Genomic DNA, 19,530 nt, shown 5'->3' with positions numbered 1-19,530 from the left:
CTGATTCAACAAACACTAATTAAGACACCTTTGCTTTCACAGTCTGCAGGATTTTTTGCCATTAAAGATATTCCATCAACCAGGCTTGTGTCCCAGAGAGAAAATAACTGCCCACCCGAGGAGCTGGAGCAGCCAGAAAGAGAAGGATGATATTAAATCACCAGATCGTAGGCCAGTAAAATAGAGTTATTGAAGGTGATAGTTGGGCAGCAGAAGAAAAAAAATAATGAGCCTCAAGCCCCAGGAATATGCAGCTCAAAAATGGAAAACTTTAGAAGCTAAATACACTGTTCATAGCTAAATTAGTGGCCTGGAAAATCAAAACCACCTGCAAGATAAAAATTATGGGGGAAAGATAAAAAGACTCAGCAAATAGATCCAGGAAACACCGTGTGAAAAAAATGAATGTTCCTGCAGGCCAGGTAATTGCTATTAAGGGGCGATAATGGTATTTCAGTTACATTATGGGTGAGGTATGTATTGATGCTCTTATAAATGAAGTGATAAAATGTTCTAGGATTTAGTATGAATTTTTCAAAAATAATAGCAAGTGCATGAAATCAGAAATAAAATGTTAGCAACTCTTAAGACAGGATAATGGTACATGAAGTTCATTATACTGTTTTTTGAGGGGGGAGCGGGTTACCAGGGATTGAACTGAGGGGCACCCAATCACTGAGCCACATCCCCAGCCCTATTTTGTATTTTATTTAGAGACAGGGTCTCACTGAGTTGCTCAGTGCCTCGCTGTTGCTGAGGCTGGCTTTGAAGTCATGATCCTCCTGTCTCAGCCTCCCAAGCCACTGGGATTACAGGCATGTATCACCGTACCCAGCTCATTATGCTGTTTTACAAGAAATAGAATTAAAACAAAATGACAGAGAAGGATGGGAAATGGAGGCTGGCGGATGTATGGTAGGCAGATGCTTTGAGGACTCCAACTCCACAGAAATTCACTGGTTTATTGATACATAGTAACAAACAAGAGGCATAATGATAATGGACATGGAACATACTAGGAAGTAAGGGACATGCCCAAGAAAGAAAAGTAAAATAAATAAAAAAGAACATCAGAGACCTAAAATCTTGGGTTGGGAGTATGAGGAATGCCTAGGCAAATGGTAAAACAATCAGTGGCCCTGATGGAACCTACTTGTATCCTAAATGAGCATGGTTAAGTTTCTAAGCCTCGGATGCTCTGAAAATTAGGGACATTTTGCATGAAAGGAAAAGTAAATGAGTCTATGACATAGTTGAGCTGTGGGTAAATATTCACAGTTATGTAAATGTAAATATTGAATATTGACTTATCCAAATTCATAAAATATTAGGAAAAAGGGGGCAGGGTAGGAAGGATATGTGTGTTTTATGGGGGGACGGGAGGTGAAAGAGAGCTAATCTCACCTTAGCTAGTAGGAAATCAGTTGATAATGACAACAACGGAAAAAGAAATATGACAGTGTGATATGAAGATACAATAAGATGGCATAGTGATACGGAGATTCTACGAGATTTGACTAACAGAATTAGGAAGGATTACCCCTAGAATCCACCCACTTTTACAGGGGAAGTAGATGGGCATTTGTGAAATCTGCTCTTTCACACACACAGACACAAGCTTGCATATTACTTGGCTCTTTTTAAAAAATCAGGTTTGCTGAATTTGCATATAATTTGTATAAGTGTATCTGCATAGACAAAATTAATCTTTTTTAACTATACAACATAATGAAATGAAAATATTTGCAGTCATGTAACCACAGCTTTAGTCAATATATAAAATACTTCAATCACCCCACAATGTTTCCTAGTGCCCTTACAGTTAAGTCTTTCCTCCAACCCAGCTGCTGCATTCACTGATTTTATTATTATTATTATTATTATTATTATTATTATTATTATTATTATTATAACCTTTTTCAGAATGTTACGTAAAATGGAATCACACGGTATATATGTAGCCTTTTGTGGTCTGTCTCCTTTGCCATTTAGCATAATGCTTTGAGATCTATCCATGCGGTTACAAATACAGTAGGTCATTCTTTTTTATTGTTGCATGCTATTTCATCATATGGACATATTACAATTTTTAAAAAATCAATTAATCAGCTGAGCGTTGTGGTGCATGCCTGTAATCCCAGCAATTTGGGAGGCCGAGGCAGGAGGATCACAAGTTCAAAGCCAGTCACCCCTGAGTCAATCCCCAGTACCAAACAAACCAACCAACGAACCAGCTGAAGGACATTTACACTATTTCAAATTTAGGTCTATTAGGAAAAAAAGCTGCAGTAAACATTTACATACAGGCCTTAGGGTAGGCCTGTTTTTATTTCTTTTAGGTAAATATTTAGGAGTGGTTCTGCTGGGTCCTGGGTTAAGTATATGCTTAATTCAAAGAAATTGCCAAATTGTTTTTCAAAGTGGCTACACTGTTTTGCATTCACACCAACGAAGGAGGAGAGTTCTGGTTAATCCACATCCTTGCCAATACTTGATAAGATCAATCTTTTTCACTTTAGCTATTGTAGCGAGTAGGTAGTGGTAACACATTTGTGGTTTCAGTTGACATTTCCCTAAATTAATAGTTTTGAGTATCTTCTCCTGTGTTCATTTGCTAGAGTGAAGTGTTTATCTTCTCTCCACTTGCTAATGGGGTTCTACGTCTTCCTATTACTGAATTATAAAAAACCTCTATCTATTCTGGTTATAAATCCTTTATCAGATATGTGGTCGACACTCAACCCCATCCAGTTTGTGACTTTAAAAAATTTCTTTTGCAAGTGTATTTTGAAAAGCAACATGTTTTGTATTTTTTGTACTTTTTGTGTCTTATGCAGGAAATTTGACAAACCTATTCTGATAAAAAGTTATTTTATGTTTTCTTCTCGAAGTTTTACAAATTTAGCTCTTACATTTAGGGCTTTGATTTATTTTAAGTGAAACTTTCCATATGGAGTGAGATAAGGGTCATCTTATAAGGTTTATTTGTTTATGTTTTTACATATAAAAGTCCAGTTGTTTCAGTACTGTTGTTCAAAAGATTTTCTCTTTTTCAATGAATTATTGGTTTCTCTACAGAAAATCTACTGACCATATCTGTGTAGTTCTATTTCTGGTTTGTTACATTTATGGATATCTCCATCAGAACATTAAGACTTTGCCATTTATTGTAACTTTATATTAAACTTTTAGATAGGATAATTAAAGCCCTTTAACTTTGATGTTCCTTTTCAAAATTGCTCAGGTTTTTTTTTTTTTCAAAGTATACTTTTTGTTTATTTAAAAAATAAAAAGTAGCTTGGGATATAGTTCAGTTGGTAGAGTGCTTGCTTTGCCTACACAAAACCGTGGGTTCAATCCCCAGCACCGCTAAATAAATAAATAAATAAATAAATAAACAAACAAACAAATAAATAAATAAAATAGTAAGACCTGGTCATGGTGGCACACATCTGTAATCCCAGCTATTCAGGAGGCTGAGGCATGAGGATTCCTTGAGCCCAGGAGTACAGTGTCAGCTTGGGCAACCTAGTGAGACTGTGTATCAAAAATAAATAAATTAAAAACAAAAATAAATAAATTAAAAAGCTACAAAGAAAAGACAAGCCAAGAACTTAAAGAAGGTAGTTGCCAACACATATAAAGAGCAATTTCTTTTTTTTTATGTAAGCTTTTTTCTTTATTGTTGTTGTTATTATTATTATTATTATTATTATTATTATTATTATTATTATTATTATTGGCAGTGCTAGGGACTGAACTCAGGTAAACTCTACCAATGAGCTGGATCCCCAGCTCTTTTTTGTTTTTATTCTGGTACCTGAGATTGAACTCAGAAGCACTTAACCACTGAGCTACATACATCGCCAGCCCTTTGTTAATTTTTCACTTATTTACTTACTTATTTTAGTGGTACTGGGGATTGGAGGGCTTTAATTATCCTATCTTAAAGTTTAATATAAAGTTACAGTAAAGGGCCTTGTGCATGTGAGGCAAGCATTTTAATTTTTTACTTAGAGACAGTGTCTCACAAAGTTACTTAGGGCCCACTAAATTGCTGAGGGTGGCTTTGAACTCACAACCCTCCAGCTTCAGCCTCCCAAGCCATTGGGATTACAGGCATGTGCCATGGCACCCAAACCCAGCCTTTACTTATTTATCTGTTTGTTTATTTATTGAGACAGGGTGATCTGGAACTTGTGATCCTCCTGCCTCAGCTTCCTGAGTGGCTGGGGGTGTAGGCACACCTGACCTCTACATGTAAGTAAGGAAAATATGCACAACCCCAAAGAAAATCAGATAAAGAACTTACAATCAGCAGACAACAAAACAGTAATAGCAGATAAACTATGGAAAGGGGGGGGGGAATAGCAAACATTTGTAATTAAAAAAAAACTCAACTGTCTTGATAATTAGAAAAAAAAGTAAATTAAAATGACAATAGGCTATCAATTTACAATGTAGGAAATTTCATAATTTAGGGAAATTAAGATATCTTGCAGTATTAATTATTGGTGGGTATGGAAAACAACAGAGACTTTTAAACACTGCAGGTGAATGTGTAGGTTGGTGAAAAATAAAAATAAAAAACCTTTGTAAATTACTTGGCATTATTTAGTTCAGTTGAACCATAAAACTTTAAATCAAAAAATAAATAATGTTATTTACTGAGAAATACATGTAAACAGTGGTAGGGACAAAAGTTATTACCTATGTGACCTTCATGAAGTTACTCAGTATCTTTGAGACTCAGTTTCTGAACTTAAGAATTACAATAGTATTCACTGATAAAGAAATTTATATGAAGATGATGTTGTACACATAACGCATATGCTTACTATAGTACCTAGAACACAGCATGCACTCAATAAATATTTTTAAAATTTCTAAGTGGAGGTAAGTATAAAGATATCCCATGGTTATATTAAATTGCTTAGCTTTTTCACATTTGCATAGGGTGATGTACTTTTATCATCAAATAATCAGCTTTATTTTGGAGTGCACAGAGAATAGTGAAGAATGTGACCAGTCTGCATTCTAGTTGCCAAAACCAACATGGGTTACTCTCTCAATGCTGGTAAACACAGAGCTACTAAACAGGCAATGCTAATCTATGTTTTCAGATTACTACTTCTACGATGATGGGCCTTTCTTACTCCTAAGTCCATGCTTTTAGCTACTGTGCTTCTGGACCCTCCAAAGACAGCTCATCTCTCAGTACCTAAGGAAATCAGAAATGGCTCCCATATCCATCCCCTGATTCTATGGGAGCTACTGGGAAGGCTGCACTCCTGACCACAGAAGAGTACATATCAATCATTTTAGAGATAATATGCAGAGGGGAAAACCAAAATAATATCCCCAAACGATCTTTGTCTATGGGGCTACAGTGAATCCAGTTCCCTTTCTAATAACCTCAATCCACAAGCCACCTCTTGCCTCCCCCATCACACATACACCTATGAGATGTCTGGAAAGGGCTACTTCCTCTCCACTGCCAGATACAACCCATGATAAACATCCTCAACCACGGAGCTTCAACTGTCCAAACCCTATGAGTCGAGAGTGTTTCCGGCAAAAATAGGGACTGGAACAGTAGTATTCACCAGTTAAGAATTAAGATAAGTCCAAGCATACCAGAGTGATGAGACTTCCTGAAACTCCCATCCCCTAACCAATCTGAGAATCCTGCGTGACTGGGAGGTTCGGAAGATGTGTCTCAACAGGAAGCCATCCTGAAATTTTTAAAGAATCAGGATTGAACATGATATTCCTTCTGGCAAGGCCTAAGGGCCTCTTCCTGTCATTGCCCAGGATTATTTCCTGATAGAAGTCTATCGTAGGAGTAAATACGATGACTTGAGGCCATACCAGGCCTAACAATCACCGGTTTCACCAACTGTCTCTAATCAAAGGCATTTTTACATAAATCATTTCATTTGACCCCCACATCCTATGGAAGGTCATTAATGCTGTTTGCCAAATATTTTTACACCTATCCCTTTTTCTAGCACACGATTGAATTGCAATTCCTGCCTCCCTGGTGGACTCATGTGGATAGTTCTGGCCGATGAGTAGTGAGCAAGAGATGTGGGTCACTGCAGTTTGCTTGCAATTCATCACAGTGCAAGCAACAATGTGTAAGGTAGCAGCAGCTCCATTAGCCTAGGTCTTTGAGTAGCTATGGTGAGCAGAGTGGAGCCCCCCAGCCATCTAGGATGGGTATTGTGTCAGTCAGCTTTCCAGGACTTTAACAAAGTACCTGAGATAATTAACTTATACAGAGAAAAGGCTTAACTGAGCTCAGAGTTTCAAAAGTTCCAGTCTACTATTAGACCCAGGGCCTCAGGCCTAAGGTAAAGAAGCGCATCTTGGCAGGAGTCCATGGTGAAGCAAACTGCTCCACTCACTGGGTGCGGTGGCAAAAAATTAAAAGATAGCCGGATATAAGAATTTAGGTTCTCTGATGATCCTTTGCTATGTTCACATCATTCTTTATTCAGGGATGCCTTTGTGTTCGTGTTTCTTTTTTAATTTAATAATTGGTAACTGTTTATCATCCGGCCCTCCTCTAACTAGGTTTAAGGTCTATCACAAGTAGCCTGGGTTTTCTCTGGAGACAAACTATCTCAGAGAGGTCCCTGTATTTTCATAGACTGAGCTTATTTCTAAGGACAAGCAACTCTGTCCTACAAACTCTTCATCTTAGGAGGGACTGTGATTTGTTAGGCTATTGTCTGCCTTTAAATCAGCTCAAAGATGAGGAAGGTAGGAAAAAGAAAGAGATCCCCTCCCCCCCCCCAAAAAAAAATAGGTTGGACAGAGGGACTTGAGGTAGTAAAAGGCATGGACAGGGCCCACATCATCATTTTCAGGAGTGTCAATATGTCTCCATCAGTGGGCAAACATGACTCAGGCCCCGGCTGAGTGCCTAAGGACTCGTGTGGTTTAGATGTTCTCCGCACTTCCTCAGTGTCAAACAGAAAATGAAAAGAGAAGAGGCAGAGGGTGTTTTTTTTTGAGTTAATCATCATCACCATCTCAAAATAGTCCCCTGAACCTATAGGCGATAGTGATGACATTTGGGCCGTCTAGAAAACATGCAAACTAGCTCTGAATCCATTTAGTCTTTACCAAGTCAGCAGTAATGGAAAAACCAAGGTCAGGCTGATCAAAGCCAGTGAGTAGTTGACAAATGAACTTGGGGAGTGAGGAAAGTGTGAGGTCAATGCCTTCACTTTGGGGTCCTCTTGAATCCCAGGGTACCTGCGGGGGGTGTTGAGTAGGCTGTCAGAAGTAGGAGCTGATGTTGAGATGAAATGTTGAGGCTGAAGATCAACACTTGAGAGTCATCTTCGTGTAAATGGTGATTGAATCCTTGAGAATAAGTGAAGCAATTCTAGATGCTAGATAAGGAAAGCAGAAGTGGTAAGGGATAATGTGAAAACCACTGAAATTACTCAGAACCTTGCATCTTTTTTTTTTTTTTTTTTGCTGCTATAAAAGAAACTGAGAAAGTACCAAGGGGGACTCTGGGTGTGTACTTGTCCTCTGTTTTCGTCATTAAAGCCTCCAATGTGTTATACTACCCAGGCTGTAGAGAAGAAAGTTAGAAGCACTAGGTTTTAGAATCAGGTAGACCAGGATTTGAATTTCAGATCTAAAATTTACTAGCTGTATGATCTTGGGCAGGTAATTTAATTTCTAAACTTCAATATCTTAATCTATAAAAATATATTGACAATTTCTACAACAAATGGATGTTTGTGAGAATTAAATGTGTGTTCATACATAGTACAACGCTTCAAACATATGACCCCAAAAGTTTATGATCATAAGAGAAAGACAGCTATACATCCAACAAAAATCCAAGCCTCCCACCACAGTGTAGAGTTGTTCCTGGAAGTGGATACCCAGCCGGAAGCTGTGCTTTCCCAGGCTCTTTGGCAGTTTGGAGGCCATGTGGCTGTACTCTGGTGGGTGAAATAGGAGCAGAGGTGGATTGCACCACTTCTGGGTCTGGCCTTGAAAGCCTGGCATGTAGCACTCGCCCATGACCTTTTTCTCCTTCCAGCTAGAGGGAATAGGGTGACCTCCAAGGTCATCTTGGAAGTCAAGGGCTGGAGAGTACAGAACTAACAAAGCCTGCATCTGAAATTCTTCTGTGGAGGGCGGTCACCCTGCTGAGCGGTTCTATCATCCACTTGTTATGAGAACAAGAAATAAATTTTGAATGTGTTGGAGTCATTATACACTTGGAGGTCTATTTTTTACATCAGTCAGTTTATTATAATGGATTTTATTTCTCAGTGGCCTGGCTCTTGAGAGTCAAGTGTCTGTCTAAGAGGCACTGGCTGATAATAGTTCATTGGAATGTCTCTGTGCCCACCTTCTCTACTCCCCAGGGTAGCAAATACTCAGAGATTTATAGCTTGCATAGGAATTTGCATAAAAGGAGAGAGTCTATAGTGTTAGGGCTGGCTGGCACAGGCTCTCTACACCATGGGACACATGTAGGACGCATGACTTATACACCCTAGGAAAGCAAGGTAGGCTCTGAAGTGGGTATAGGAGATTGGAATTTTCATAAATGTGATTGATAAGGAGTTTCTGATGAGAACATGTCAGAAGGACTTCAGAAAACACAGATGTGACCAATATTCATTTTTAATTTACTTACATTTCCCCTGTATAAGCTGTCCTGAAAAATCTCAACAAGTTTGATACACACACACACACACACACACACACACACACACACACACACAAAAGAGAACAGTGTTGGAACAACAGTTTTATTCTACTCCAGTCTACTGATCACTGAGCAGCCTTAGAAAATAAAGGCAGGGGGAATGAAATTTTTCTAGGAAAAATAGATTTTATTCAAAATTTCCAAATTACTGAAAAATAAGGTAATTCAATACACTTTAACAACATAAATTAATCTGAAAGCATATAACCTCTTGGCCTTCCGAATAAAAGTTATCTTTTGAGAGTATTAGTTAAACACACATAAACTCACACAGAGAACATCCCTAAAGTTACACTAGTAATTTTCTCTAAAGAAATGGCTGAGAAATTTGGAAAGACTAAAATCTTAGCATTGCTGAGAGGTGCTTACTAAAATATGAGTCTAGCTAAAATGCAAAATTCAATAAAAATTCAATGAACTACATTGTACCCAGGAGGAAGAAAAATGGTAATCCTGAAATCTGGGGCAGAGGTGGTACACAGAGGGAAAAGGGGTATCTAAATTTGTCAGTGCTTCTTAGTGTCCAGGAAGAAAGCCACTGGACCTTGGGAACAAGATCATACTATGAGTGAGTTCACCATCATAAGAGCTATTTTACTAAAGCACTCCATGGTAAAAATATACCTTGAATCATTTCATTCACTTTAGCAGTCTTTGTAATAGCAAAAATCGTAAGCAAGAGATTTGCCTGTCAAACTGAATGTATTCAAGCAATCAAAATATAAGACATCTTGGAAAGAAGTCCAAGACATAATGTTAAGTAAAGAAAGCAAAACACACAGCAGTGTGTATGTGTGTGTGTGTGGGGGGGAGGTATTACTGTATGTACCTATGAAATGAGAGTGGAAGAAATACACACACTTATGTTTCTATGCACATAGCATAACTCTGGAAGGAAGCACAGAAATTGGCAACCGTGGATAAGAATCAGAGAGCTGGGAATGAAGGTGGGAGAAGGATGGTCTTTTCACTCTTTAACATTTTTACTGAGTATTTTATCATATGTATGTTATTCTTATTCAAAATAGTAATAAATAGTAAATAAAGACTATTTATTTACTATTTATTACTATTACTGTAAAGCTCCTTTTTGTTTGTATTTTAGTAAGTCTGTTACTCACTAGAGAACAATGAAAAGGTAAATAAAACTGGATGTTTGGAAATCTACCTCCTTTTCCTTGAGCCTGGATTTACAAAGGCTCAGCCTAAAGTTATAATTGACTTTTTTTTTTCCTACAGGGAGAAAACAAACTGCGCCATGAGCTGGCATCGAGTGCGCTGGTGGATATGTTTCTTATTGTAAGTTGACAATCTCCTCTAGAGAGTTTGATCATTATGATTATTTGTACCTTTTTGCCTAAATAGAATGTTCAGACTCTGGAACTTAATTAGAAGACCAGACCCCAGTAGTGGGATTTTCCCTTGAGGCACTCACTACTTGTGAGGTCAGCTGGGCCCATCCTGGATGGGACATCGCCAATGAATCCATCTAGAACATTCCATCTACCATGGGGGCGATCACCAGAGAAAAGGACTAGACAAGGTCACTTGAATGTCACATCCGGCACCAGCCTGCTCCCTCCTTGCTGAGTACATTCTTCCATTCTGCCCCCATGGATCTAGTCTATTTCCAGGAGGAGGGAGAAGAAGGCATTTTCCCCTCCCATCTCCAAAGTTTCTCTACCTCATCTGAGGGCTAAAATGTTAGCAAAAGGAACTGTAACAAACCAAAACAAACAAACAAATAAAAGAACAGAAAGCTTGAGCTACTTTGGAGACTGTGCCATTAAAAAAAAAAAATGATTCCTTCCGTGCTTGGCCACAGAGATGTGATATACATGAGTCTGTCGGCCCCCCTCGTGGTGGGAACTCATTTTTAATGAATGATAGCAAGTAGGTTCATTCCAACCTGTGACTATGAGTCACCATATTTGAAGCTGGATGACAAACACCATCAGACACAGCCAGTTGACCTTGTCCATGGGACTTTTTCTTTCAGGAAAAACCAGGCCCATTTCCTGACAGTGATATTCAGGCCTGAAAGTCTCAAATCAGATTGGGGAGAGACGCGTGGGCCTGTACACGGAGAGGACCCTATCAAATCATCACCCGAGTCCCCTTCCTCCTCAGAAGAGGCTGTGATTCAGTGCGCTGGGACACCGGGTAGGAGGAACAGCATTTAATTCTGACTAAAACTGAGCCGGGGTGGGAGAGGAGGGTAAATTAGTTTTTGAAAAAAAAAGTTGTAACTGTGATTCTTGCTGTTGCTAAAAATACACAAATTAATAACAGGCTGAGAGTTAAGCGATTGCTTTTTGGACTTCATATTCCTTTTCCACTGTGAGAACCCCTTTTCTAAGAGTGAAATGAGAGGACTCTTCAAAGGCACAGGGAAACCTGGGACGTAGTGGGCCATGGGCCAGATAAATGAGAGGGAGTCTGGAAGCCCCAGCAGAGGTAGCAGGGACAGGGACCCTGCACCCTGAGAGGCCACAAGGTCACCCCCTTGAGGGCCACTTGCCTTCTACAGTCTGCCTGCTGCACAGGATGCAGCTCCGGAGCAGCCTGAGGACCGTGGCCTGGAGACAGGCCCTGCCTGCTGCCCCCCCCTCCTCTCCCTTCTCCCCCATCTGTTCTGCATTTCTGCTCCTTTTACTTGAGAGCACCACACTGTCATCTGGTATGAAATTAGAAAAACAATGAGAAGAAGAAGTAAGTGTTTGTGGGCCAGAAATAAACAGGAGTGTCTGTCTCTCTGTGAGTGGGAAGAGAGAAGAAGGATTAGAATCTTGAGCCAGAAGCCAGAAATCTCAGCCCCCCCCCCCATAAAAAGGTAAAAAGGAGGTAGATAGGCCAGCCACGAAGCAGTGCAAACCAAAACACACTGTATTTCTGATCTTTGTTTTTATTTTGTTCCTAAATTGCTGCTTGTGTGCGTGCGTGTGTGTGTGTTTGTGTGTGTGTGTGTGTGTGTGTGTGTTTGTAGGCGTGCACACATGCACAGGCAGGCTTATATAAACAAGAAAAATCTCTGGAAAAATACACAAGAAACCGATAACGTTATTTGCTTTCCAGGGAGGGAGTTTCTTGTACCTTCTGAATGTTGAAGGAGGCAGATATATCACCGACTGAATTTATATTTAAACGAAATGAAGAGAAAACAGATTGCTTCTCAACAAATGGGAAGAAGCACACAGTGGTCTCTGTGTTGAAAATAGTGAATAGAACGTTATGGGTAACAATCCACTAAAGAAGGGGACATCTGCAGTATAGAGGAGAGCTACGGGGGGTAGTCTTGAGATAGGTGGGCTCCCAAGGATAGACAAAAAGAGACCCTTACTAGATGGAGACCTGGATCTATGGGCATGACCAGCTATGCTTGTCTCTTTAGTTTTTAGAACAAAACCTCCAGGGTATGCTTGCACCAGATCAGTTAGAACAAAAACATAATCAGTTCAAATGTCACCAGACTCAAAGATCTGCTGAACCAGGAAGAAACGTTCCGAACCCCAAATATCAAATGATTGATATGGGATACGATTTTCACAAAAGTTTGCCTGGGAACCTGCACATTTTTTATTACCAGGAGAATCATTTTTAGTAGGGAGCTCAACACTGGATGTGTCACTTGTCTTCTCTGAGAAGCGAGGGGTCCTGCCTTTGGGGTGTGGGTATCTTTGCTTTGGCGTCCTTTAATAAATCTTCACTTATGCCTTACTTTCATCATGTCCTGAATTTCTTCTTGGAAGCATAAATCAAAACTTGCTGAGTTGAGATCCCACTGCCCCTTGGAGGGACATCCTTGCACCCCCATCCTGTGATAATCTCACAACCAGGTGTATACACATAACATACACACACACACACACACACACACACACACACACACACACTACACTTCCTACATGATAAAAGATTTTAGTTTTGAATCTCAACGATATATAAATCTCTAAAACTATTTCTACTTTAATAGTAATAAAATAAACACATATTTAATGCAGAAAATATTTTAAAATATTCCCTCCAAATGAAATCACTTTTAATCCTATAACCAGAATTAACCATTTCAAACACTTACCTTACCTTGACAAAAAAGGATGAATATTATAGACCACTTTTTTATTATTTATGACTAAACTTCAACATAGAATTGACCCAGAAAGAAATCCTCTCTCTTTTATTTTTTTTAAATCTGCAAACCTGAACTCACAGTTTGATGTTCTGAATTAATTTCTATTTACACTCTTTAACAAATAGGGCAACAATTTTTTGGGCTCCCTTCAGGTAGTCAAATCTCTGATTCCTATGGCCTGAGAAACTCTCTAGGATTCTCCAGAAGGTAAACTGATTTCTCCCAATCTAGACTGAAGGTGGGCTTTTCCAGAAATGAGGAAGCAGGCTGCCACTAAACACATCAAACATGGGATCCTCCATGAACCATGGTTGGTGAAGAAGTTCCAATCTTGAGCAAGGTCATTTATACCCCATACCCACAAATGTAGTGTCCACACAAATTTTCCTCCAAAGGCATAAAAGCTCAGCTTATTTCATATATTATTTTCCTGAAGGTAAACTCCATCTGGAGGGCAAAGTCAAGTTGAAACCTAAAGCAAATCCAGAGATGCCCCCAAGCAAAAGGAAAGCAAGGAAGCTATTGAGTTCAGCACTGTCAAAAGATGCAAAACCCCAGTGCATCACACAGAGTATTTAAAGAGAGAGAATGTAATAGTGTTCCTTTTTAGTTCATGGTTGAGACAGATGCTGTAACAAGAGACAGATTAACAAGAGAAAAACAAGCTTATCCAAGCATGTAGCGCACATCACGCGGGAGAAACAATCCTAAGGCACCTCTAAGGCAAGAGATAGTGGGGACTGGAATTAAACAAATTGTTATGGGCGTATATGACTATACCACAATGAAACTCACTATTCTGTGCAATTATTATGCTCCAATAAAAAAAATACTAACTCTAAGCCATGACTTATAGTCTAGCTTAAATATTGTCTTCACTGAAGAACAATAAATTTTAGAGAAGTTACAAAATTAAAAGAGAAGCTGCCCTAGGATTCTGAAGGTGCAAAAACTATAGGAAGAAGTAAATCTGCTCCCAGATTCCTCTGGCCCCATCTTTGAGTTGATAAATGCTGTAAAGGAGAATTTCTATGGTGTCTTCAGATGGGAAAAAGAGTGAGGAGGTATGGAAAAAATCTTTTGCTTTTTGTAAATATCCTGCTGCTTTTCGGCAAACAGAGAAAAGACAGAGAGTTCCCCGCATCTTAACTAGATTTAGCTCAACAGTTCTTTATTTTGGGGGGAGAAATATCTTGACTTTGGTCAGTAGCATATGCACATTAGGCTCACTCTGCTTTTCAGCACTGTGTGGTGGAGTATGCCAATGAAAAGCTTCAGAGTTCAATAGACAAGGATGCAATTACTGGGTGGTGACAGTTATTCAACAGAGGTTTGGACAAGATTTTTAATTTAAGTCTCTACTTCCTCATCCATGAAATAAGGATATTAGCCCCTTCTTCATGGAATTTTTATGAGATTTCCATGAGAGGATATTAAAAAAAAAATATTCACCTAATACTAAATAAACCTTATCTGTTATCACTATCCACCTACTGGGGAAACACGAAACCCAGACTCATATTCTATGTCTTTGGGTTCCAGAACCCTTGACTGTTCAGGAGCCTAAAGAGTGACCAATGATACCTTGGGGAACATCCAGTTTCATCTCCTGACCCATATAGTTTATACATAGGCCACGTAAGCAAATAATAAATAATACATCACCATAAAGGCATGTTTTGTTTTGTTGTTGTTATTGGGGTTTTTTTTTGGGGGGGTGGGGGAACCAGGGATTGAACCCCAGGGTGTTTAACCACTGAGCAACATCCCCAGCCCTATTTTATTTATTTGTTTATTCAGGAAAGTTAGACAAAATATTTATATTACTTACACATGTATTTATGCATGTTTCTAAATACAGTCATGCATTGATTAACCACGGGGATACATTCTAAGGAATCCATTGTTAGGTATTTTGTTATTGTGTAAACATCATGGAAAGTACTTACATAAATCTAGATAGGATAGCTCACTGCACACCTAGGCTAGGCTACTAGGATATAGTCCATTGTTCCTAGGCTACACACATATGTACCAGGTTACGGTACTAAATACTGTAGAAAATTGTAACTTTATTTTTATTTTGAGACAGGGTCTCGCTAAGTTGCTTATAGACTAAGTTGCTGAGATTGGCTTCGAATCTGCTATCCTCCTGCCTCAGACTCCCAAATCTCTAAGATTAATAGGTGTACACCACCATGCCCACCTAAAGGCATATATTTTATCATGGATTGATTAGATCACTTGTAAGCTGTTCTTAACTCTAAACAATAGTAAATGGTTGGCTTCAAAAATCTTTCTAAAACTCCTCGGGAGGCTGAGACAGGAGGATCACGAGTTCAAAGCCAGCCTCTGCAACATTGAGGTGCTGAGCAATTCAGTGAGACCCTGTCTCTAAATAAAATACAAAATAGGGCTGCAGATGTGGCTCAGTGGTTGAGTGACCCTGAATTCAATCCCAAGTACCAAAAAAAAAAAAAAAAAAAAAAAAAAAACAACTTTCTAAAACTTCTATCTGAGAAGCTTGGCAAAGAGAAGGCAAGGTTATTTAAAATTCAACTGGTCAAGCCAGGTGTGACATTACATACCTGTAGCCCCAGCTACCGAGGAGGCTGAGGCAGGAGGATCACTTGAGTCAATGAGTTAGAGACTAGTCTGAGCAACATTGCAAAACCTCAGCTTAAAACAAACAAACGAAAAATCCCATTGGTCCTGTTTTAACAATCTATAAGAGCCACTAACATCAGCTACCAACTTTCCCAGAAATAAAGAAAGCATCTCAGCCACCGCGGGACTGGGCCAGTGGGGACTCCAGAGTTCCCAACCCCTCTTTTCTAAATCTTTGTGCTGGAGGTCTCAAGGTCACAGAATTCAGAATTTCTTTTTTTAAAAAAAAGGCAAACAAAGCACATTTCCTATATCCCACAGCAATGAAAAATGTCAGCATATAAGGCATTTGTGTTTAAAACGAACACTTTCCCACCAATACGAGGGTAGAGCCATGCAGACTGGCTAAGTGCCAGCTTGTTTGAGATGTTCTGTAAATTCTTCCACTGTGTTCCTAAAAGGAGTCTATGAGAATATGTACTATACTCCCACGGGTTTTCCCTTCTTCCCCCCACCCTCATTCCCACCCCACCCTTACCAAATAACAATAACTAAAAAAAAATAAAAATAAAAAATGAATTCAGATGCCTTGTGTTTGAGTGATAGGTTTCCCTCAAAGTAGGCTGCATCCTGTTTATTTTATGATAGAGAAATTAGAATGAAGGAACTGAGGTCATTAATACAAGACATGATTGTATTGAATAAAACAAGGGCTACATTTCCACAAGTAAGTCCTACCCTCAGCGTATCAACTGGAAAAGAACGGCTTAAGGGAACACACACACACACACACACACACACACACACACACACCAAAAAATCCCAAGATATTTTAAGCCCAATAAAGACCAGTCAATAATGTCTTTTAAAATCTAAATTGATGCAAATCTATAACCTATGACTCCTTCACCTGCGGTTGGGAAGATAAAGCAGGTAAACAGGAAAGGGGGAGGAATCCTGAGTGAGTGAGGCCACTGGCTACCAGGAGCCATTTGATAGTCCCAAGTAATACCCACTGGTGGTGTGACTGTACGTCGGGTTTGTCTGGCACAATCGCAGATTATTCCTACAGTCCCAGTTTAAGCAACAATACCCCTTCTCCCTCTTTTTTTATTTTTTGTATTAGTTGCTCATGACAATACAATGATCTTGACATATCATACATTTGAATCAAATGGGGTATAATTACTCATTTTTCCAAGTGTACGGTTTGCAGAATCACATTGGTTATATAGACACGTTTATACATACAGCAATAGTTAGATAATTACCTTCCTTTGTGTACGATTTTGTTATGGTTTGAGTGTACCCCCCAAGGCTTCATACATGGAAATGTAATCCTCATGGAGGAATGAAGAGGGTGGAATGTTAGCCCGAGTGTGGTGTTTAGAGGTGGGACTTTGGGGCAGTGATCAAAAATGATAAGGTCATCAGGGCAGAACGCCCAGGGTTGGAGTCTGATAGCTTTCTAAACTGGAGAGAGACCTTGGAAGGCACACATACACACATGCATACACACTCACACGTGCTCCCTGTGTCTTGCCACGAGATGCCCTGCACCACTCGGGGACTCAGCCAGCAGGAAGGTCAATACTAGATGTGGCCCCTTTCTCCTTGTTCCTCCAGAACCACAAACCAAGACAAACTCTTTTCCTTATAACTTGCCCAGTCTGTGTTATTGTGTTATTGGCAGCAGAAAAGGAACTAACATAGACATTATAAAGGTCTCAAATGTTTCGTGAGGATAACAGAAGGAGGATTCATTTCTCAGAGAAGACAAAATATACGTTAGTTTATATTCCACAGAGGATGACGTAAGGAATAAACATCAAAAGAGAGGATGAGTCTAGGAAGAGACTAGGATGATTATTATCACATGGGGACATCATAGCATGCCACAACCTTTTGTCCTTAGAACTCCCTGTGCATTTTGTGCTTGAATCCCTCTTGCCATTTGCAACATTCTATCTTGGGCTATGGCTATGTGTCTGTATAAACTTGGAATATTTTTTCTATAAAGATGTAAATTCCTTTGTGGAGAGATGATGCTATTGTCTCTCTTTGAGTCTTTCACTTCACAGTCACAGAAGAGGTTTGTATGAAGAGAAGTATGTGATAAATTCTTGTATCTATCCTTGAAATGTTGCAATTGAGCTTGCCCACCAAAATCCATTTCACTTTATTTCTGGGCATGTAAACAGACTACATTTCCCAGACTCCCTTGCAGTGAGGAGAGCCATGTGACTAAGTTCTGACCCAATAGAATGTGAATGGAAAGGAAACTTGTCACTTCTAACCTTGAGCCTTAAAAGAACTGACCATGTCTCTTCTGTACCCTTTTGTCCTTTCCTATTAGCAAACCTACGCACCCCTTAAGTTTCAACTACATAGTGGTGATAAGGTTAAGGTTGATGATGGTTCAAACCAGTGGAAAGAACCTGGGTCCTTAATAGCTGTGCAGAGTAGAGCTGCCAAACTAGAAGGTCTCCTTGGACTGTTCTGAGACAGAAATGAGCTGCTTTCTTTAACCACTGAACCATCACTGAGTCTCAATTACTATAGCTAACCCTAAACCAATTCCTAGAAATATAAACTCCAATAGGCAAAGGATCTTACCTGCCTTGTTTGTATTTGGCAGAAATAAACACCAGCAACTATTCATTAAAGTAATAAAGGAAATTGCACATCTGAAATGTGGATGACAGAAAATTTACTGATGAGGCCACTAGACCCTTCCTTATGAAACTGCTCATCTAATATGGAAACAGGGATATTTACATTATTGGCCTGGAACTATAACTTTTGTATGTGTGTGTGTGGTGCTGGGGATTGAACGCAGGGTCTTATGCATGCAAGGCAAGCACTCTACCAATTGAGCTACATCCCCAGCCCTTGGCACTATAACTTTTAATTGTGACATTAAAATATATGGTATTGTTGAGTCTTAAAAATGAAAATTAGAATGCATTAATCATTCAGTTGCCCAACATCATTTGTGGAAGATAGTCTCAACCAAGTTTGGTTGGCATGTATAGTTCTACAGAGAGAAGAGAAAGATGATAAACCTAGCCCAGATTAATGAAAACACCCTGAGATAATGCAACTCCTTTTTCCCTGTGAAATCATAGGCTTTGATTTCAGAAGGAAAAGAAAAAAGAAACACTTATTCATCAGTGCATTTCAGTCCAACTGCTATTCATATCCATGCCTTGGTCAGGATAAACTAGTTTATGCTGCAGTAACAAATATCTCCAAATCTAAGTGCTATATAAGAATAAAGTTTTTATTCATTCTTTTATTTATGCTACATGTTCATCATGGGTTCACAAAATAGGTTATGTTCATCCTAGAGATCCAAGGATTCACGATAATGGAGCATCCATTATCTCAAATGTCAGTCTCTGTGCCTTTCTAGAAAGAGTCACGGAGAGGCTTGAATCAGCAATTAAATGCTCCAGCTAACATGACACCTGTCCTAGTTTTCTAGGGACTGTCCTGTTTTAGCACCACAAATCTCACATGCTGTGAAACTCCTCAGTTTCAAACAAACTGGGGGTGTTTGTCACCTGAACTTTAACCCAGATGTGACATATATCACCGCTATTCATAACTCAATGTCCAGAACCAGCTGCAGGGTTCCACCCAACCACAAGGGGGGAAGGACATATAATCTGAAAATGTGCCCAGATGTGGAAAGGTACAGAAATATTTGGCAAACAGCATGAGCACAATCATAAATTGGTATCTAATTGGTAAATCACTCACGAATTTTCTTATTATTTCACCTGGGCTTTGATTTTAGGAGAATCTGGTCGTACATGTGCCTTAGTCATTTTGTGCTGCTATAACTGAAGGACTAAGGCTGGGAGATTTATGAATAACAGAAACTTATTTTGTAGAAATTTCTTTGAGGTTGGGAAATCAAAGACCATACATGGCAAAAGCACTTGGTGAGGGCCTTCTTACACAACACCCATGGAGGAACTAAGTCAAGAGAAGACAGGCATGAGAGGGTGATAGAGGAGCCTGAACTCACTTT

At 39.3% G+C, this 19,530-nt stretch overlaps 1 long non-coding RNA gene across 1 annotated transcript; it reads left to right on the top strand.

The window, feature by feature from the left end:
• Nucleotides 1-10,721: 10,721 nt before the first annotated feature.
• Nucleotides 10,722-12,469, top strand: LOC144370498 (uncharacterized). The gene is made up of 2 exons (XR_013430471.1): nt 10,722-10,915; nt 11,828-12,469. It is a non-coding gene; the product is annotated as an uncharacterized LOC144370498 (long non-coding RNA).
• The last annotated feature ends 7,061 nt before the right edge of the window (nt 12,470-19,530 follow it).

The sequence above is a fragment of the Ictidomys tridecemlineatus genome, chromosome 14, assembly GCF_052094955.1.
Source record: "Ictidomys tridecemlineatus isolate mIctTri1 chromosome 14, mIctTri1.hap1, whole genome shotgun sequence".
NCBI classification, from domain to species: Eukaryota; Metazoa; Chordata; class Mammalia; order Rodentia; family Sciuridae; genus Ictidomys; species Ictidomys tridecemlineatus.
This window is presented reverse-complemented; position numbering and strand designations above follow the sequence as displayed.